The following is a 22,420-nucleotide window of genomic DNA, read 5'->3' as shown; positions in this document are numbered from 1 at the left end:
AGTCCGAGATCAGGGTACCAACGTGATTGGGTTCTTGTGACAGTCCTCTTGTGGGTTGCAGATGGCCATCTTCTTGTTGGATCCTCACATGGTGGAGAACAGAGAGAGTGCTCTCATGTCTCTTCTGAGAACCCTGAAAAGTTGAGACAGGTCTCAGTTAATGTAGAAAGTTTATTCTGCCAACGTTGAGGACGAGCCCGTGACACAGCCTCGGGAAGTCCTGACGGTATGTGCCCATGGTAGTCAGGGCACAGCTTGGTTTCATACATTTAGTGAGACATGAGACATCAATCGATATATGTAAGAAGTACATTGGTTTGGTCTGGAAAGGTGGGACAACTTGCAGCAAAGGCAGGAAGTCTCGAAGCCCAGAGGGAGCTTCCAGGTCACAGAGAGGTGATACACAAATGCCTCCATTCTTTTGAGTTTCTGATGAACCTTTCCAAAGGAGGCAAATCGGATAAGCATCTACCTCAGTGAGCAGAAGAGTGACTTTGAATAGAATGGGAGGCAGGTTTGCCCTAAGCAGTTCCCAGCTGGAGTTTTCCTTCGTGATTTTGGGAGCCCAAGATATTTTCCTTTCACACTTCTTGTAAGAGCACTAATCCCATTCATAAAGGCTCCACCCTCATGACCTAATTATCTTCCAGAGACTCCACTTCCTAATGCCATTGTGTTAGGAGTTAGGATTTCAACATATGCAATTTGGGGGGACACAAATATCCAGCTCATCCCAACTACCTAGAGCGTGGAGTAATGTGAGCCCACAAAGGTTAGCTATCTCTCTTCCCACACCCAGCATGGACCCTGCTTAGTGGTCATCACAGTGCCGTTGAGGTGTGTTCACCCCACTCTAAAGGGATGTTTGAAATCAGATGACAGCACTATACTTTATTATTATTTTTTAATTAATTAAGGCATGGTGTCTCGCGCTTGTGATCTCGGCTCTTTGGAGGGCTGAGAGTATCCCCTTCTCATGGATACTCTCCCTACCTTTCTTGGGCTCAAACTTTTTACAACAATTCTGCCCCTGCATGAATACCCACACCCGTCTCTCCCTGTGCCTGTTTAACTTGCATTGCTAGTGTCAGGCCTCTGAGGCCAAGCCAAGCCATCGCATCCCCTGTGACTTGCACGTATATGCCCAGATGGCCTGAAGTAACTGAAGAATCACAAAAGAAGTGCAAATGCCCTGCCCTGCCTTAACTGATGACATTCCACCACAAAAGAAGTGAAAATGGCCGGTCCTTGCCTTAAGCGATGACATTATCTTGTGCCTGGCTCATCCTGGCTCGAAACGCTCCCCCACTGAGCACCTTGTGACTCCCACTCCTGCCCGCCAGAGAACAACCCCGCTTTGACTGTAATTTTGCTTTACCTACCCGAATCCAATAAAACGGCTCCACACTTATCTCCCTTTGCTGACTCTCTTTTAGGACTCAGCCCGCCTGCACCCAGGTGAAATACACAGCCATGTTGCTCACACAAAGCCTGTTTGGTGGTCTCTTCACACGGACGCGTATGACAGCTAGGACACTCCCTTCTTGGTCTATACCCCTTCCTCACCCTGCTCAGGCTCTGATACACCATGCCAGGTTCCTCTGCCAAGCTGATGCTCCCCTCATTCAGGTGGAGTCTGACAGTCCACACTTGTGTACCTGGACCTCCCTCCTCACCCTGCTGGAGCTCCTATACCACCCGCTGGGCTGCCCTGCTTCCATGTGAATGTTCTCACTTGCCTTGAACTCTTGACACTGAGCCTGGGCTCCTACTCACTTCCACTCACAGGGTTGCTCCCTACAACGTGCTGAGGCCCTGAATCCCCAATGTGGATCCACTGCACAGACATTGTCTTCACTCAGCTTGGGCTCTAGCATCTGTTCCCTTTTTCATGCCTCTGAGACAGACCACTTACCCAGCAAGTCTGTTTCATTAAGAGTTAAAACCTTGCTCAGACGCGATTTTTATAGGCACCTATTTAAAGAAGCAAGTTGATATGGCAAATAGCTATGTACAAAGTAAAACAAACAAACAAACAAAAAACAAAAACAAACCTATGGGATTTTTCCACTCACAGCAAATCTAATGGGGTTGTCAGAATAGAAAGCTGTGATGGTGCATGCAGACTGTTGCCATGGTACCTAAGACAGCTAATAAATGTGGTTTTCACAAATAAATGTGTGTAGTTATTGCCCCTTTCCAACTTCCATCAGAAGTATCTGAAGTTAAAATTGTCACTTTAACTTTTATAACTGTAGTGATAGCTATCAATTGGAAAACATAAAAAATAAGAATCTGGCTCTGTTCTGCCAGAGATGAAGTTGAAACAATAGTTGCCTTTTTTAGAGTTAATGTCATGATCCTTCTGAGAAGTCCCTATAATAATTGCATTGTTCTTGCCACCAGAAGGCCACTTAGAGTGGCAATAGGCCTTTTATATCGCCATATTATCTGCAAGATTTTCACCCTAGACTTATTTTACAGATGAGGAAACTGAAGGACAGAGAGTTAAGAAATTGGTCAAGGGTCACACAACTAGTAAGAGAGGCAGGCATTTACCCCCCCTCATTTGGCCTGGCTTCCATGCTTTTATCCTCCATACTGTGTGCTGACCCTGGGTAAAAAAACAGAAACAAAAAACCTTATTACAGGATTATCTGTAACAGGAGAAAACCAGGAGAAACTAATCATAGATGAGAAAGAAATTAATAATTCATCCTGTGGAATTGAACAGTCCCCCTGTACCTACCTGTCCACCCCAGGTAAATCCCAGACAGAGCTCAAGTCCATCGAGGGTCCTCACTAGAAGGAAAAGCTCTAAGGGGTCCAAGAGGCTCAAGGGTCCCTTTTGGAGCTTCTTTTGGGGATTGACCAGCCCTCAGGCATGAATGGTCTACTTGGAACATCCTGACCTGGTTTCCGTTTAATTCCCTTCAGGAGAAGTTTAAGGAAACTCCATCATGAGCTTGGAAAGTGGCTGTTTCTGGGGTGTAGAAATGAGACAGTAGGAATGAGGCTCAGTTCTTGGTTTGGCGGGATGAGTGGCCAGGGCTAATGTGCCAGCCTTCTGCCTTTGAGTCTTGTGCATGCAACTTAATTTAAGAAGCTATGTTTTCTTTATGACCACAAGGGACGACAAACATCCAGAATGCAGAGCCCCCTAGGCAAGGCTACAAAACTAGAATTATTCCTGTGGTGATGGCTGCTTCTTTTCTTTATGCCAGTCACCATATGATGTCACTTGTCATTCTGTCAGTAACATTGGGCTTCCTTGCTGGATTCAAACCACACAATGGCCAGATTCTGCCCTTGTGCAGCTCAGACTCTGGGCTCAAGATTGGGGGAAGACTCAGCTTGAACTCCAAGGGCACATCTCTCTAATTGGTCACAAGGTCCAGCAGGTAGTTGAGAGGGTCATGGGACCTGATGAAGGGGGAAAGACCTCATGCTTAGAGTTCCCATCACTACACTCTGAGGGTGGCCGCAGGGTAGGAGAGAACACTGGGCTTCATATCCTCTCCCATGGTGGCATGGTGGTTATCCCCATCTGGTTTTATTTCTTCACAAAATCACCACCAGGTTTCAATGGTCTTGAGCATTTATCTAACTGAATCTGGCTATTTAGCAAATGTCAAAGACTTTTTGGGTAAGATTTGGTGACCTATGGAAGTTAGGACTTTGATGAAATTAAAATAAAAAAAACTTTCATAAGGAAAATAGTCCCACTGGAATTTTGACCAGGACTGCATTCAATGTGTAGATTTAAGGAAAATTCCTATCAACATAAATGATTAAGACTTCCCATCTAGGTACAGGAGCACAAAACGTTGCTCTATTTATTGAGAATCTATCTAATAAGGCAAGTCCATCATCTTTGTACCTCCCCTAGATTTCTTTTTACATTTCAAGGCTGACTTGGCTACTTGTGGTTAAAATGAAAGAATTTGTACTTAATCTGAATTAGGATAAGACTCCTGGAGTGATTTGAGGAAGCGGTGACAGCATCATTTGAATGTAGTTGGTAAATCATTTAGCTATAAAAATTTCTTGCTTGGCGTTTTTTTAAAATCTGAATTTTTATGTGTACATAATAGGTGTACATATTTATAGGGTACATGAGATGTTTTGGTATAGGCATGCAATGTGTAATAATCACATCCTGGAAGATGGGGTATCCATCCCCTCAAGCATTTATCCTTTGTGTTACAAACAATCCAATTATACTCTTTTAGTTATTTTTATTTCTTTTATTCTATTATTTTATTTTATTTATTTTAGACAGAGTCTTGCTCTATCTGGGCTATAGTGGAATGGTGCAATTTCGGCTCACTGCAACCTCTGCCTCCTGGTTCAAGTGATTCTCCTGCCTCAGCCTCCCAAGTAGCTGGGATTACAGGCACCTGCCACCACACCCAGCTAATTTTTTATATTTTCAGTAGAGACAGGGTTTCACCATTTTGGCCAGGCTGGTCTTGAACTCCTGACCTCAGGTAACCTACAGCCTCCCAAAGTGCTGGGATTATAGGCATGAGCCACTGCACCTGGTCTTTTAGTTATTTTTAAATGTATAATTAAATTATTATTGACTGTAGTCACCCTGTTGTGCTATCAAATACTAGGTTTTATTCATTTGTCCTATTTTTTGGTACCCATTAACTTTTCCTGCCCCTCCCTCCCTTCTCCTCCCCAACTACCCTTCCCCACCTCTAGTACCATCTTCCTACTCTCTATCTCTATGGGTTCAATTGTTTTGATTTTTAGATCCTGCAAATAAGTGAGAAAATGTAATATTTGTCTTTCTGTGTTTAGTTTCTTTCACTTAACATAATGGCCTCCAGTTCCATCTATTTTGTTGCAAATGCCTGAATCTCATTCTTTTTTATGACTGAATAGTACTCCATTATGTATAAGTACCACATTTCCTTTATCTATTCATCTGTTTATGGACACTTCTGTTGCTTCCAGATCTTGACTATTTGAACAGCGCTGCAACAAACATGGGAGTACATATATTTCTTCAATAAATTGATTTGTTTTCTTTTGGATATATATCTAGCAGTGGGATTGCTGGGTCACGTGGTAGCTCTACTTTTGTTTTTTTGAGGAACCTGGAAACTCTTCTCCATAGTGATTGTACTAATTTACATTCCCACCAAAAGTGTACAAGTGTTCCCTTTTCTCTACATCCTTGCCAGCATTTGTTATTGCCTGACTTTTGGATAAAAGTCATTTTAACTGGGATGTGATGACATCTCATAGTAGTTTTAATTTGCATTTCTCTCACAATCAATGATGTTGAGTACCTTTTCACATGCCTGTTTGCCATTTGTATGTCTTCTTTTGGAAAATGTCTATTCAAATCTTTTGCCCATTTTAAAATCGGATTATTAGATTTTTTTTCCTGTAGAGTTATCTGAGCTCCTTGTATATTCTGGTTATTAATCCCATGTCTGATAGGTAGTTTGCAAATATTTCCCCCCATTCTGTGGGTTGTATTTTCACTTTGTTGATTGTTTCCTTTGCTGTGCAGGAGCATTTTAACTTGATGTGATCCCATTTGTCTACTTTTGGTTTGGTTGTCTATGCTTCTGGGGTATTGCTCAAGAAATCTTTGCCAGGCCGGTGTCCTGGAGAGTTTCCCCAATGTTTTCCTGTAGTAGTTTCATAGTTTGAGGTCTCAGATTTCATTCTTTAATCATTTGGATTTGATTTTTGTATACGGGAACAGATAGGGGTCTAATTTCATTCTCCTGCGTATGGATCTCAAGTTTTGCAAGCACCATTCATTGAAGAGACTGTTTCTTTCTCAGTGTATGTTCTTGGCACCTTTGTTGAAAATGAGTTCACTGTAGGTGTGTGGATTTGTTTCTGGGCTCTCTATTCTGTTCCATTGTTACATGGTGATTTTTAATATCATGAATAGTAAGTAGTTATTAATACTTTTAATATTAATATTAATAGAAATCATTCTGATAAATGATAACATTATGCCTTGCTCTTTTCTTTTTGTCTGTGCTTACTTTTCACAAGTTTATTTACCCTAAAGTATTTGTTTGAACTCTCCTAGATTAAGTCATAGATATATATAATTTTTAAAAAGTATTGACCTCATGAAGATTACATTTTAGTGGGTAAAAAAAAGTTATACAACATGCTATATCTTTATCCATAGATGTTTCTATAAAAAGCAAGAAAAACAAAAACCTGACTTTTTCTCAATGAAGCATGGTACCATTCGAGCTGCTTGTCATATTTCTGGTCCTTCCCACTTTCTGGCACGTAGTTAAGTTGCACTTCTTTGACTCCTTCTGGTTGAGTGAGACCAGGCGACTAGTTGTCACCAGTGAGTTGTAAATAGAAGTAAGTTGGGGCAATTCTGAGCTGGAGCATTTAAATGCCAGTGCAGGACCCTCCAGGTCATCTTTATTGCTGTGTCATGAAGCTGGACTGCATTGGAGATGGTGGCTGCTTCATCAGGCTGGGCCCCTGAGTGACTACTGAAGGGGCCCCTTCTACCTTACCTGCTCCCAATGGGCGTGGTCTGTGACTATGACATTCTGTGGTTTTGCTTCTCTGAAATTTTGTGGGGAAGGCATTATTTGTTACTGCAATATGCTGCATTTTCTTTCTTTTCTTTTTTGAGATGGTGTCTCGCTCTTGTTGCCCAGGCTGGAATGCAGTGGCATGATCTCAGCTCACTGCAACCTCTGCCTCCTGGGTTCAAGCTTCTCCTGCCTCAGCCCCCTGAGTAGCTGAGATTACAAGTGCCTGCCACCACACCTGGCTAATTTTTGTACTTTTAGTAGAGATGGGATTTCACCATGTTGGTCAGGCTGGTCTCGATCTCCCGACCTCAGGTAATCCTCCGGCCTCGGCCTCTCAAAGTGCTAGGTTACAGGCATGAACCACCAGGCCCAACTGCTTCATTTTCTGTTGTTAGTGGGAAAAATGGCATGACTTGCGTATTGGAATCAGCCTATGCTGACGGATACAATGTGCTTGAAAGAAAACAAAATAAACTCCCTTCTTTAGGACTTGTGAACAGCCAGGTGCTAAATTATACTTGCACAGCACAAGTGGGCAGGTGTGGCTTTGTGCAATATTCTGTGCACTAGAATTAATTGGAGCTATCTAGTACTTGTCTCTTCTTGCCTTTTCTATTTTCCATTCCTGATCATTGATCCTCATTTCGCTGCTATAGTTCTTGTTCCTTCTCATCCAATGCTTGACATCTTCTCTTCATGTACTCCATAATACTCTAGAATTGGATCTGGCATTGACTTTCTGTTATGAACACCACATATTTCTGATTTCAGTCTTCCTATGTTCCTTTTCCACATTAAACCAAGTGCAACATAAACATTTTCCTTGCAATCAAAATAGGTCATTCGGTCCAGATGGCTTGTTAATTTATTTGAATAGGCTAAGGTAATGCTACATAGTTTCAATGCATAGTAATAGACTTGCTCTATTATTTTTAGCTTTATTATTTTATTAGTAAATGGCACTTTAGATACCATATAGCCCACTCCCTCTCCCTGATTTACATGAGTAGAGACTGTTGGATTGAAGTTCAACTTAGGCAGCCAGAGGTCTGAGAGATGTTTTAGGGCAGCATTTTGTAATCTCTGCTGCACAATAAAGATAGTGAGGAGCTTCAAAAGATCCCAAAGCCCAGGCATCACCACAGCCAGTTGCAATGATATTGCTAAGGCCAGGACCTTGGCAACAGTATTTGTTAAAGTCTCATAGATGACTCTTAGGAGAGGCAGTTGAGATTTAGAATGACTCTTAGATGCGAGTTATGGGTCAGATGAAGGCAGGTAACCAAAGTAACTAGCAGCAGTCAGGCAGGAAGGAGACTGAAACCTAGGAGACAAAATTTTCCAGGTGTTCCCAGCAAGGACTAACCTGCTACAAATCTCATTGTTGACATGCATCATACTTGGGCTTAGACCCCCTTGAAGACCACCAGGTCTCTATAATTTGTGTCAGCTTCTCTTTTTCTCTTCTGCTCAAGGCACAGCATTAAAGGTACTTCTAGGCTAGCAGATATTTAAAGTCAAATCCAGGTAAATGCACTCATATTGTAAAGTCCAATAAGAAAGAAACAAAGATTGTGAAGACTCTGGAATGGAGTGTCTGGAGTTGGTAACTAGAGCAGAGACAAGAGGGAAAAATGGAAGCACACACAATCAAGCAAATAGGCTAGAAGGACCCAGCTCCTTTATTGGGGCAGAGCCATCTTCACACTGCTAGATGGTCCAAGCAGCGGAGAGATGGGAAATGGCATATGACATATTTTGATATAGAAACCAATACCTAAGCAAGTAATAAAAACAAACGTCTAACAAATTGCTTCCATATTTACTTTTTTGAATAACAGATAATAATACATTACTATATACTTAGCAAAGAATATTGTTCACTTCTGAGAAAAAAATCCAAACAGTTTAATATCTTATTAAAAAGGCACATCTTAGGGAGAAGGCAACTTGAGTTCATCTTGATGTTATACCTTGATATTATTCTTCCCAAGGCACATTGGGTGTTAGGTGTATATATGTTATACATTAAATATGTGCAAAGATGCTCCATAGGCTGGTTCAACACCCACTTTTGCACTTTCTTTCTTTGCTTTTCTCCCCCTAACCTCCCTTTTTTTTGCTCCCACCTTCTCTTTTTTCCCCTCATTTTTTCCTTGCCTTCTGTATTTCCTAGGTTCCTTGCCTTCCCTGGCCTCTCCCACCACCAGATCAGCCCACCTGGCAGCTCTCACGCTAGGCCCTCTCCTTGATTCCACTTCATCAATACCACCTCTTCTTGCGACTTGTATCTATTCTTCAATTTCCAATCTTTGTCTCTGTTAGGAGGCTTTCCCTAAACTGTGTGACCTCATTTCCCTGCTGTCTCCATAAGACTGCCTGCGAAGCTTGAAGCTGTGGCCAGATTTCTCTGGGACTCCTTGCAGTGACCTACCCAGTGAAGCTTTGTTTAACATTCACAAAAAATGAGTCACTGAAGCCCTCCATATTTGGGGAAAACTCCTGCTTGTCTAAGGAGGCCGACATAGTAGCTGAATGCTATCTGAACTTGATATCTACGATTCCCAATGGAGAGCTTCATTATTTCTTCTTGATTTTCTAGCTTTAGATCTAATAGACCAGCTCCTTATTCTGTATGCTCTAGCTGATGACAGACTCTGTCGAGAATCTGTCTGGGCCTGATTACCTTGATGCTTCATTTTCTATATCTAGTCAGTGGGGAAAATGGCAAGGCTTTGGGTATTGGAGGTTGATGGTAGCTTCTGCATTTATTTCTTTCTGCTTCTCACCCTCTGCTGCTATGGGACCTCTTGCTTCTCTGTCTTCAGTCTGCCATTTTATCTATCCCCCCTTAAATTAAAATTCTCACCTTAATGTTAGGGTTTGAGTGGGATGGAGAAAGTACAGAACATCTCAGAATCTCTGGAGGTGAATAATAGTTTGAAAACTTTTTCATTATTATAATATTATTGTATAGTATAAAAATAAACAAACAAGCAAATCTTTCTATTTTCTTTTTGTTAAGTTATGCTCCAGTGACTTAATATTGGTTAACTGCAAAACTTTTAAGATAACTTATTTTTCTCAAAACAGGGCTAATTATACTACTGTTCAGTGAAAAATTCCTTCCTGGGTTCACATTTATTACAAAATAAATTACTGAATCCTTAATATGCGATTGAAGGAACCCCTTGACACACACACACACACGCGCATGCACACACACAGTAGGACTCCAACATAATTTTTCAACATATTCCTATATCTCAACTTACTTTTTTAAGTAAGTACAACATATATTTTAAAGCTTAAGGAAACTTTACTTATTCTATTCTTTCTCCTCACGTGCCTTCTTTATTATCACCACTCCTGATAATATTTTTTCTATTCTTTCTTATTTTAATGCAAAAAATCTAACATATGCAAGGGCAGAGAGAATAGTATATGGCTAATTTCGTTTTAGCTATCTCCATATTTTTTTCCTAGAGTATTTTAAGACAAATCTTAATGTCATATCATTTTGCTTATAACTCTAAAAGATAAAGTTAACTAAACACTAAATACTTTTATTAATTACCTCATATAATTTAATATTTGTTTCATGCTCAAGTTTTTTCAGTTGCTTCAGTAATGTCTTTTTACAATTGGTTTGTTTCAGTCAAGATGCAAACAAGGTCCATAATTAGGATTTGGTTAATGTGTTTCTTAAGTCTCTTTTAATGTACTTCCACTTACCACCCTATCCCATTTTAATATCCTTTAGTTTTTGAATAAATCAGCTCATTGGTCCTGTATATAATGTCCTATCTTCTGCATTTGGTTGCTTGATTCCTCATTACTACTTATTATGTCCTTTTTGTCTGTGTTCTTGGTATACTGGGAGTTAGACCTATTCAGAGGCTTGATTTGGTTTCTAGCACAATTGTTTTAGAGAGGAATATTTTACAGATAGCCTTGCCTACTGCATCATTCAGAAGACCCACAATGTCTTCTGTCCTCCTTTATTGCTATTGAAGCAGGATATTTCCCTGACCCCTTCGTGAAGGGACTAGTGAAGGGGGTACCTCATTTACTAATCCCGCAGCTCTCAAGTCCTCGTGGGAGGGAACCTGCGAGCAAATAAGGTGGGAACCAGAGTGCACAGGCGCTGGAACTGGCCGGCCACTTCGGCGTTGGCCGGGGCAAACTCCACTCACTCAGACCCGCTGCTTTCCACCCCTCCCCAGAAGGAGCACGCAGGTGAACAGCTGCCGGAGCTGGGGTGAATGCTTTTGAGCCCCGGCAAGAACACACTCGTGCTCGTGACCCCTGAAGCCCCAGAGGGAGTGGTACAGCGCTCTTTTAGTTCAGCCATCCATGGACCGCTTAAGTGTTAACAGCTCAGTGGGCCCTCTGCCTTTTTGCGTGAGGTGGCTGCCTTCTACCAGCCAGGGCAAAAGGCAAGTGTGACAGCCTTTTGCATCCACACTCGTGGTTTCCAAGTTCTTGTCCAATGTCCAGGAGAAATGAGGTCACACGAAGGATGGTAAATGCGGAGGATGTTATTGCCAATAGAGGTGGTTCTCAGCGAGAAGGGGAGCTGAAAAGTGGACAGGGAGGGAAGGCAATCATCCCCTGAAATCCAGCTATCTCTGGCCAGATGCTTCTCCGAGGTTATGCAATCAAGCAGTCCCTTTAAAGTCAAGCTGCTTCTCTCCAACGTCCAGCTGTAGTCTCTGACATCCAGCTGCTGCTTCTCTCACTACCGCGAAGTTCTGGGGTTTTTATAAGCACAGGGTCGCGGGTGGGGCGGGCCATGGGTGGTTTTGGAAAAGGCAACGTTCGAGCAGAAAAACAGGGATGTAAGTTCTCACTTTGGGCCACGGTTTCAGGTTTTCCGGCTTGCAGGTGGGGCCCTCGTGGGGGACCGCTTCTGCCCAGAATTTCCCTGCCTCCTGTCCCTAACATTAAGATTGATCTGTGGGCTTGGGTGTGGTGGCTCGCACCTGTAATCCCAGCACTTTGGGAGACCAAGACAGGAGGATCACCTGAGGTAAGGAGTTCAAGACTAGCCTGGCCAACGTGGTGAAACCCCATCTCTGCTAATAATACAAACAGAAATTAGTCGGGAGTGGTGGCCCATGCCTGTAAGCTCAGCGACTTGAGAGGTTGAGGCACAAGAATCTCTTGAACTGGGGAGGTGACAGTTGCAGTAAGCTGAGATCTTGCCACTGCACTCCAGCCTGGGGGACAGAGCAAGACTGTCAAAAAAAAAAAAAAAAAAGAAAAAAAAAAAGTCAGTGCATTCAAGAGATTTCAGCCTGATGATCTCATTGTAACTTTTCCTATTAACCTTTCTTTCACTTAAAGGTTTTAGCAGCCTTTGGCGATTTGTCTAGTTCCTTTATTTTATTAGGGGTTGTAAAATTATGACTCTTCTTTTATTCTGCCTGCATTTATTAGCTATCATTTTCTAAGAATAACTTTCTCTTGCCTGTGATTTAACTACCCAGAAATACAGTTTGTATAGGAAAAAAAGAACAAATGCTTTATTTTTTCCCTTTATGGATTCATTTTCAGAATGGTAAATTGGGACTTAACCAACCTCCAAGACGATCAGTGAAGTTTTGTTAAAGTTTTATTATAAATTCATAAATCCCTACATGTTTGATGTTTTAATCCATTGCAGTCATTGTTATTTTTAATCTGCTATCATTGTAATTCGAACCATGGCATATAAAGCCTGTCTAAATTTTCTTGTCTAGTGGGCATATAAGGCAACATAGCGAAGATTGTCAAGGTAAACCTGTGTGTTAGCCTATGGGGAGTAAGGGGTGATGGCTTCAGACTAACCAAAATGGTCCTGGATGTGGTAAAGAGATATTGTGAAGGTTATAGTAAAAGACAGTATACATAGGGGTTCTCATTGTAAAATTCTTTCAACTTTGCTTTAAGTTTGAAATTTTACAGTACATAATTGGAAAAACTAAAGGAAGAAAGAATGTGGTTTTAAAAGGTGAGACTCCCTTGTATGAACACACGGAAAGTTATAGCACCACACAGGGAAAAAGGGAGTTAAGGAATTTCTAGATTTTGTATATAAAAAGTGATATATATAGTATCTTTTTATTAGTGTAATAAAATTTTTAACAGTGGCACTCAGACATCTACAATTTCTGTTGACCTCTGATATGTAACATTTTTCTCAAATTAAATCAAGACTATTTAGCTATGTGGGGATAAAAGGATCTTGATTTGTTTGAGAAACACATTGGGAAAAGTTATGATGAACTTTAATGGAAAACACACTTGTATAGAAGCCTGGGCATAAGATTGAAATTGATCATCACATTGTTTGTTTAGAAAAGAAAACATAACATTGAAAGAATATGTTGGAAGCATTGGATTTCTTCACATGAGAACACACACATTGAAAATGATGAGGCTTGGATAAAGCATAAATTGCAGACTACTTTTTTTGTTTCCTTGAAAGTGTTGAGCTTTAAAAATATACATATATTATTGGATACTGAAAGTTAGTTAGAATACTTCTGCATGGGGAATACTTTTTGAAAAAAGATACAAAATAATAAAGACTTTAAAAAATAATACTAATGATGAGACTTTAAAAATAATTCTACAAATGGCAAAATGAAATGACAGACAATTTACAGCAAGCCAAATATGCAGATTTTAGGTGGCAGCCTATCACTGCCAGCGTGGGTGGTCTCCCATTTCCCAGAAGCGGGAAATAATGAGCTTCATGATAAAGTCATGATGTACTCTGCACCCAAGGGGCCTTTGGGGCGTGGAGGGAAAGGAAGAAAGGGGGGTAACTTTTTAAAAAGTCATAGAAGGGGTCAAAAATTAATATAGGAAACTTTGCAAAGTTATATAAACCAACCCATTTACCCCCAAGAGAAACCACACCTAAATTCTTCCAGAAAGATTACAATCTTTCCTATTTCTAAAGACCTCCTGAGAAGGAGTTTCCATTGTCTTGCTTTAGTATTTAACAAACTTCATTCTCAGGAATACTGTCATTGCCTATGTTAAATCCTCAGTGATACTGCCAAGACCTTTATTTGTTCTCATAATACTCTCACGGGGAAGGAGGACAGCTGAGGGAGCTGCTTCAAGAACTCTTTCTCAGTCCCTCTTAGCTTCCCAATGCTACCCCACCCTCATGCTCTTTTCTCTGTATTTCTTATCTCAGTTTCTTTTCTTTTCTTTTTTTTCTTTTTTTCTTTCTTTTTTTTTTTTTTTTTTTGAGTCTGAGTCTCACTCTATTGTTCAGGCTGGAGTGCAGTGGCACAATCTCAGCTAACTGCAATCTCTGCTTACCAGGTTCAAATGATTCTCCTGTCTCAGCCTCCTGAGTAGCTGGGATTACAGGCACCTGCCACCATGCCTGGCTAATTTTTGTATTTTTTGTAGAGATGGGGTTTCACCATGTTGGCCAGGCTGGTCTCAAACTCCTGACCTCAAATGATCCACCCACCTCAGCCTCCCAAAGTGCTGGGATTACAAGTGTGAGCCACTGCGCCCGGCCCTCAGTTTCTTTAAGGCAGGGATTGCAAGGGCCTTTAGGGTTTAGGCAGATAACATACAACTTGTAGAATTTAAGACTGCAGAGAGTGGTGACAAAGAACCCAATACTGTTCTAAAGGCATTTAATTACATATTCATTACTCATTAAATGCACTGATTAGGCCAAGTTGAATCTGACTTTGGGCTGAATTCTGCTTGAAAGCTGCCTATTTCTAGCCTGTGCTTTATACCTTTCCTAAAAGAGTAAGGCAGATCACAAGGCGGCAGTTGCGTGTGTATACAAGGCTGAAAAACCAAGGCTTAGTTGAGCTCTGTTGAAAGATGGTTCTTGTCTGTATTCTCCAGTGCAGTCAGCACTCTTATTATCATAACAGTTTCTTCTGGATACTATATGTATATATGTTCTGTAGGAGATATTAATATATACATTAAATGCAAGGTGGCCCCAATGATCTTTGCCTCCCAGTGTTCATAGCCTTGTGTGCTAACCCTGTGTGACTAGCAGAATACAGTGGAAGTGATGATGTGTTTTTTCTGACCCTAGGTCATGTAAGTCATTGCAACTTTCACCTGTGTCTCTTAAATCACTTGCTCTGGAGGAAGCCGGCAGTCATGCTGAAAAGAGACTCAAACAGCTCTGTGCAGAGAATCTGAGGCCTCCAATAAACTTGCCAGCCTAATGAGTGAGCCACCCTGGAAATGAATCTTCTCGACGCAATTAAGCCTTCAGATGACTGCAAGACCAGTTGACATCTCACTGCAACTACATAAGTGACTCCAAGTGAGAACTTCACACAAGAGCCCTTTCAGAGTTCTTGACCAGCAGAAACTTGAGACATAACCAGTGCTTGTTGTTTTAAGCCACTAAGTTTCAGGGGTGAATTATTTGGCAGCAGCAGATGCCAAAATAGAATCGGTAGATTGAGAGTTGTATATTCATAACTACAGAGATCTGTCACTTCAAGTAAAAAGATCAAACTTGGTGACCTGTTCCTTTAGTTTTTTTTATTTTTTAAGCAATGGGAAAGGAGATATATCTTTCCTGGGGAATGTGGAGCCAGGATTCATACAGAAAATAGATGATTTTTATATGGATACATGTAACATTAGTTTTTAATGGTAGTTCACCAATAGCTAATATTGATTAAACTTAATGGTAGTTCAACAATAGCTTAATATTAATATTAGTTTTTAATGGTTGTTCAATAACAGGTAATATTAATTGAACTTTTACTATTTGGCAGCATTATGTTAAGAGCTTTACCTGCATTATCTTCATATGATTCTTATAGTAGCCCTATGAAGTAGCTACTATTACTATATCTCATCAGTTCACTGCAAGAAAACTAAGGAGCTGTTGAAATAAGCTGATGTCTAAGTAGCTGTGATTTGAAAAAATGTTATAAAATTTCCCTGCTCCAAAATATCTTTACAAATCAGATATCACAGTTGCTTAAATTTCATGAATATGTGCCTTAAGCATTTTCAAAATTATCTCTAAATAGGGTTCTCAGTCCATTAATGAGTACATGTTTAGCAGGTATGTTTTTCTATCTCTCCTGGTTAAAGTTCTTTTCTAGTGGCCAGCCATGAAAGTGAGCCTTACAGATCTGGGACTGCAAGGAGCCCAGCTGTGTTGCTACGAACTCCATACCTGTCGGCATGGAAGCCATGCTTCCCATGCGTGGTTCCTGGCCAGTGATGGAGTGGTAGGATCACTTACCCAGCACAGTTCCTGCAGGCTGCTGGACTCCTGTGAAGGTGGATTCCCCCATGGCCCTGCTCATCTCTCAGATGAATAAGTTCTGGAAATCTAGTGTACAGCACAGTGACTATATCTAATAATACTGTATTGTCTACTTGAAATTTGATAAGAGAATAGATTTTAAGTGTTCTCTACACACACACACACACACACAAAAATGGTAACTATAGGTGGTGATAGAAATGTTAATTAATTTGACAGTAGCAATCATTATATAATATATACACATATGAAATCATCATGTTGCACACTTTGAATATATATAATTTTTATTTGTCAATTAAATATTTTAAATACAATAACAACAACAACAACAACAAAAATGACACTTCTACCCTCCCTTTTCCTTTCCTCTCTCATTTACCTGTGATCAGGCTGCATCCTGGTTTGACCAGTCCCTACTCCCCTGTCCCTCCCCAACTCCTCCTCAAAGGAGGAGATCTTGCCTGCTATAGTTTTGCTGTGTCTCCACATGAAGCTCATCTTGAGTTGTAGCTTCCATGATCCCCACATGTCATGGGAAGAACCCAGTGGAAGGTATTTGAATCATGGGGGTGGGTTTATCCCAAGGTGTTCTTGTGATAGTGAGTAAGTCTCATGAGATCTGATGTTTTTATAAAGTGCAGTTCCCCTGTGCATACTTTCTTGCCTGCTGCCATGTAAAATGTGCCTTTGCTCCTATTTCACCTTCTGCCATGATTGTGAGGTTTCCCCAGCCATGTGGAATTGTGAGTCTATTAAACCTCTTTTTCTTTATAAATTACCCAGTCTTGGGTATTTCTTCATAGCAGTATGAAAATGGACTAATACATTGCCTTAATAAATCTCTTGCACAGCTAGTCCTCCCTTGGAACCTGCTTCTCAGAGGGCCTGGACTAACATACTCTGGTAGTGCATGAAGCATCTGTGATCACAGTGTGACAAGAAAATAGCACAAGCAAACCTATGAGGACTTGAGAGAATTCAAAACGTAAGTAACCTGTGATATAATCTTGCTTAAGCAAGGCTGGCACTACACAGAATCGAATAAAAAGATTATTATGAGGAGGTTAAGTGGAGATCTATTACCAACGATAGAAGTATTGACTAGAAAAATGAAGATGCATAAGGATGAATATGTATGGTTGTGTGACTGGTGAAGGTGGTAGATTTATTCTTTATTTAAAATAAATACCCATGGGCAGCAGATGCTTTTGGTTCCTTGCTTCACCTCCCTTCAGGCCACCTCTAATTTTAGCTGTAACAGGGGCAGCAAGGTCTGGGCAAGCTCGAACTCATGCTGACAGCACCCTGCCTCAAGCAGGTGACAGGAGTGCTATCTAAAATCCTAATTTAGGCTCGGTGCGATGGCTCAGGACTGTAATCCCAGCACTTTGGGAGGCTGAGGTGGGAGTATCACCGGAGGTCAGGAATTCTAGACCAGCCTGGCCAATATGGCAAAATCCCATCTCTATTAAAAATACAAAAATTAGCCAGGTGGTGGTGCACGCCTGTAATCCCAGCTACTCGGGAGGATGAGGCAGGAGAATTGCTTGAACCCGGGAGGCAGAGGTTGCAGTGAGCCGAGATCACACCACTGCACTCCAGCCTGGGCAACAGAGTGAGACTCTGTCTCCAAAAAAATAAAATAAAATCTGAATTGAATTCGGTTTAGTATTTTACTGGCACTGCTAGCCAGATCTTTTTCTGAAACCATAGGGGCCTTGTCAGCCCAGCGGTGTGAGGGAGTAATTGTGCCCAGGGAACCCTGCATGCACTGAGGGAGGACAGTAGCTCTTCCTCAAGTAGAGAGTGTGGGTGTGCTGTTTCTCAGAGGTTCTGGCAGCCTCTCCGCTGCTGCCTACAGCAGCCATTGCAATAGTGCATGCCTGTGCTGGCCTCTTGCCTTCTTAACCTCCCCGGTCCACCATTCCTGCTTCCTGTGAATGCCCTTTAAATAAATCTCATTTCGTATCATGAGATCTACATTTAGGGGCCAAAATAAGACAATGTATTTGTGGACAGAAGTAAGTGTCAGCAATCTCATTCCCCTAAAATAATTTTAAGTTGCCAGAAATTTGAAAAATGAGTTTAGTAATAAATGGTTACCTAATTACACAAAGATATTATTTCAGATTCTAAGTAAGTCAATAATTTTTGGGAAGGGCCATTTTCCTTATTTGACTGTAAACAAAATAAGCTACTTGCTCATATTAACTTATGGTAAAAACATTTTCTCATGAAAACAGTAAACCACTGGCAAGTATGAAGTGAGCAACTGAAGCTAATCAAATCTATTTTCTAGTGTGTATATACTTTAAAGGCAATAATAGTTTTGTTTAAGGAAGTAATGAAAACATAGTTTTTATATGGATGTCTGTAGTAGATTTGGGAAGCTTATGATTATTAATTCTCAAGTACTTCTGGTCATCAATATAAATATCGTGATAATATTCAAGAGTTGCATTCATTTTTTGGCAGTATTTTGCATTTTGTCAACCCAGATTTCAAGTACCTTTAGACCCTGTGAGGTTCTGCATAAAATAATCAATCATTCCCTTTTGGCTGTTTTGCAGAGGCAGCCAATGACTTGTTCTGTCATGAACTGAATTAATATATATTCATGAAGCACAGAGAAACACTTCATTGTTTCAGACTGTTTTGTTATTTTAGAATAAATCACAAAGGCAGCATCCCACTCATAGCTGGTAGAGAAATATTTGTCCTATGATCCTCACCTTTATGGTTTGTAATGTTTTAACTTGCACAGTTTAGCCCACATAACATGTTTTATTTAAAAAAAAAATAGTAAATTGCATGCTTTTAACAATGTACCGTGTCTCTGTTACCTTTTATCATAAAAATTTGAAAACATTAAAAACTGAAATGACATGCGTCCCTAAGTCAGAATGATTTAATTTTCACAGAGTGAGGGACTCATGGCAAAATGATACACTTAGTACAGGTAAGTATTGTTCAAGCTCCCACATTCCATCAATCTCAACCTTTATGGTTCCTCATTTATTTGTGAAGAACTCTCAAGAATCAGTTGTAATTGCAAAATGTGTATCCTGCGAGGATATCTGTGTGAACTTCCATAGGGCAACCATAGCACACACAGCATGCAAAAGACTTGTTGGGAAAGATATTTTAGCACCTCTGATAAACAGGAAAAAAAGGTGAGTATTCCTATTTCAAGCTACCTAACTTTCTCACTTTATCTGCCTTTTCTAATCAACGTTATCATGTGCTGGCAAAATCTTGTAAAACTCAGAAAGCTAAAATCCGGGGAAATCAAACCCAGGGATAACAACTCCCCAAAATGTAAAAGCCATTGAACATTCTCTGTCGCCACCAAAGTGGTTCTCAGAAAAGACAGTTTATTATGTCTTCCCTAAGAATTATGTTTTCAGCAACAATACTTAAACATTTACTGTCTTGGATTGTAACAGTGGCTATTTGTTTAGGTGGCACTGTGCCTATTTAGAACATAGTAAAATTCTTGCCATAGGGATCAACAATGTTTAGGAGGACAAATAATAACATAAACACGACTCCACACGGAATTGGAGTTAGATTTCTAGGGTTTGAATCCTGGCCCTGGATGCATTAGCTAGTCAACTCAGACAACTTATTTGATTTTAACCCTAGGTTTTCTTGTCTATAAATTATAGATAATAGTGTATACTTCACCATTATGGTACTATGTACTAGCATACAGTAATAATCTATAAATTTTAGTTATTATTTTTATTATCATCGGTGTGCTTAACTACAAAAAATAGAACCCGCCCCAGCTAGATTAAGCAGGAAAGGAATTTGTCAAAGGAACCAGGTGACTCATAAATCCTGGGGGTAGGAGGGACAGAGAGTCAGACTTAGCAATGACATAAAAAGGACAATGCCTAAGTCATATTGTAGAGGCTGCGGAGTGACAGAGACAGTGGAGCTCACACAAGAACTACATACACTGTGGGGCCCAGTGCAAAATGAAAATATGAGTCCACTTGTTCAAGTAAAATACTTCCATCGAACGTACTAAAATATAAAGCTCTTTCCTTTATTCTGCAACCTTTCTCAACTTTTCATGAGTTTTTTTTTCCTTGCCATTTCATGTTGTGCTAAGTAAAGAAAAATTTAAAATTAATGAATTTTTAAATTAAAAAATTTGAGTATGAATTTTATCATTTATCTTTATATCACTTTTAAAGATGATATGTCAGTTTTAAATAGAAATATAAAAGCATTTAATTACACGCAGAATTACAGAAATTACCACAATTCATAGATTACAGCTTGTATGTGCATATGCATTTTGTTCTTACAAAGAGAGTGTAAACACTGTGCAAAACTAACCCAACTGCTTTCATTTCACATCTTGATATATGCTCATTCTGCCAACACTCTGCCTTTGGCATACTGGTGAGAAAGGAAAAACTAAAAAGAAAAGTAGCTAGACTTGCCCAGTCTTTCCATTTCCTTCTGTGTCATCATTTTCAGTGTAAGTGGTTGGTAACACAGGAAGAAAAGATATGACATGCTTGTTTGTGTTTCTTAGACAGACATGGTATTGTTTTCTCTGTTGGAAATAACTTCTGGTTTAAAAAGGAAAGTGTCAGCGTCCCCCACTGCCATCCTATTTACTCCATAACAGACATTACACGTTTACTTTGTACTTGCTTTGAGCCTCACTGAACTCTCGTACATTGTGGGTTTACTGGAATGCTGTGCTCATGGGTCAGTAAATGTTACATGCAAATGGGCAGTAAGGAATGGGGGCGGATACACTCAGTGTTCAAATTATCACATTCAGCACAGTCTGGTTGGGGTATGCCTTGGAAGATTTCATTTTTAACCAAGAAAGGCATATATTTACTGTCTGAATATTTCTTTCCCAAAAAGTAAATGCTAGTGTCAGAAAATGCACGTATTTATTCTGCCTAAAGAAATACGTACAGGCTTCATGAGACTAAATGGAAGAAATATATAGTGTATATTAATTTGTCATTGTCCTGTTAGGCATAAAGAGCCTCAGGACAAAAGTCCTCTGATATAGCATGTTGTATTATCATGATCCAGAATTTTAAAATGCCTATCAGCAAAATTCACAAAAGCTTAAGCCATCTATGTTATCTTATAAAGTGAATTTGGTAGACAGCTATACTTTGTCACTCAGTTCCTGAGAACCTTTTCTTGTGATCTGTCATCAATATTCACCTTCAATGCACACTGATGAGTCCAACTAATATCAAGAAAGGCCTTTCCTCAAATAAGTGGGGATGAATGTATAAACTCCCTGTGATAGACAGTGTGTTACGAATTTCTGAAGATCATTTTCAAATTCTTTTTGTCTTCTATTTTAACTTTGTATTATTCTTGTTGTTCTCTATATTTAAAGACAGGTTTATTTTTCACGAAAAACATGTTTCACTTTATCAGATATGTTATCCAAATAACTTATGTGAAAAATTTCCTGGCTATAAGATTGTTCATATATTCATCTATCTTTTTTGTTTTATTTTTGCTTGTAAATGTAAAGGCCTTACATTCTGAATCTTACAAGAAAATTTAAATTACACAAGTCAAAAATACATAATTGTTTTCATGATAGAAATAACATTGGTAAATTGGCTTCTATTTCTTCCTTAATATTTATCGATTCAGATGATTTGGGTGAAATTATATGTATAGACAAATGAATACTGAGAGTCTTCTTTGTTACTTTTTTCTGATATGTTTTTCAGAATCCATGTAAGCAACTTATTGCTCAATAAATATTTGTTCGAATGAATGACTCTTAGACCATTCTAATGAATACGTTGGCCCAAGTCATGATAGCTAATAGATTCAGGTAAAGAAACTTCACAAAACTTGATTTCTCATTTTGAGTTACTTGCGTTTTCAATTCAATTTTAAGAAGCGTTAAAAAAGGATTAGATCAACTATTTTAAGGAAAAAAGCAAGAAGCTTCCACTAGAAAAGTGGTTGTTAGGGTTCTTTTCTGGACGGAATCATGAGGTTATTGAGCATAGCCTGGGACAGAGTTCACTCATTCTTCCCTTTGTCCTTAGCAATAAAATATTCAGCTGGGTTCATGGTGGCCCAGATCAAAGACTACATTTTCCAGACATTCTTACAGCTAGCTGTGGCTGTGGGGCTAGATTTTTTTTTTTTTAACGTAACTAAATTTTAAGTCCAACGATATGTTAGCACAAGTAATGTCTACGATTCAGATTGCGTTATTCAAGTCAGGAGAATAAAAATTAATCTTAAACAAGTTGTTGTGATTCTGGTTTTGCATTGCATATAGCTAAACCTTCATTCTAAACCATTAAATTCCCAAGATAGAATGTCTTTAGGGACAAAAATATGGTCAAGATTAGTTAATTTTGCAGTGAAATAAATTCATGTAAGATGAGAATATTTTGTTTATATATATACATACATGCATGTATATACATATGTGTGTGTGCCTGTATGTGTATTTGTATGAGTTATAATAGTTAAAGACCTTTCTTACAAAATAATTTGCTTCAACTCTGCTTGGTTTTGGCACCCCAATTTCCTGAAGTACCAAGACCTTGCCTAGTCCAGTTCTGGC

The 22,420-nt window shown here is 39.6% G+C and overlaps 1 long non-coding RNA gene across 1 annotated transcript in view; it reads right to left on the bottom strand.

Moving 5' to 3' along the window:
- LOC126951340 (uncharacterized) overlaps positions 1-22,420 on the bottom strand; it is a 98,159-nt gene continuing 75,739 nt past the window's right edge. The window contains exon 4 of the long non-coding RNA XR_007724435.1: positions 1-133. This is a non-coding gene — a long non-coding RNA (uncharacterized LOC126951340). The remainder of the gene's footprint in view (positions 134-22,420) is intronic.

This window comes from Macaca thibetana, chromosome 3 (genome assembly GCF_024542745.1).
Source record: "Macaca thibetana thibetana isolate TM-01 chromosome 3, ASM2454274v1, whole genome shotgun sequence".
Taxonomy (NCBI): domain Eukaryota; kingdom Metazoa; phylum Chordata; class Mammalia; order Primates; family Cercopithecidae; genus Macaca; species Macaca thibetana.
Note: the sequence above shows the minus strand (reverse complement) of the source record. Positions and strands in the feature narration are given on the sequence as shown.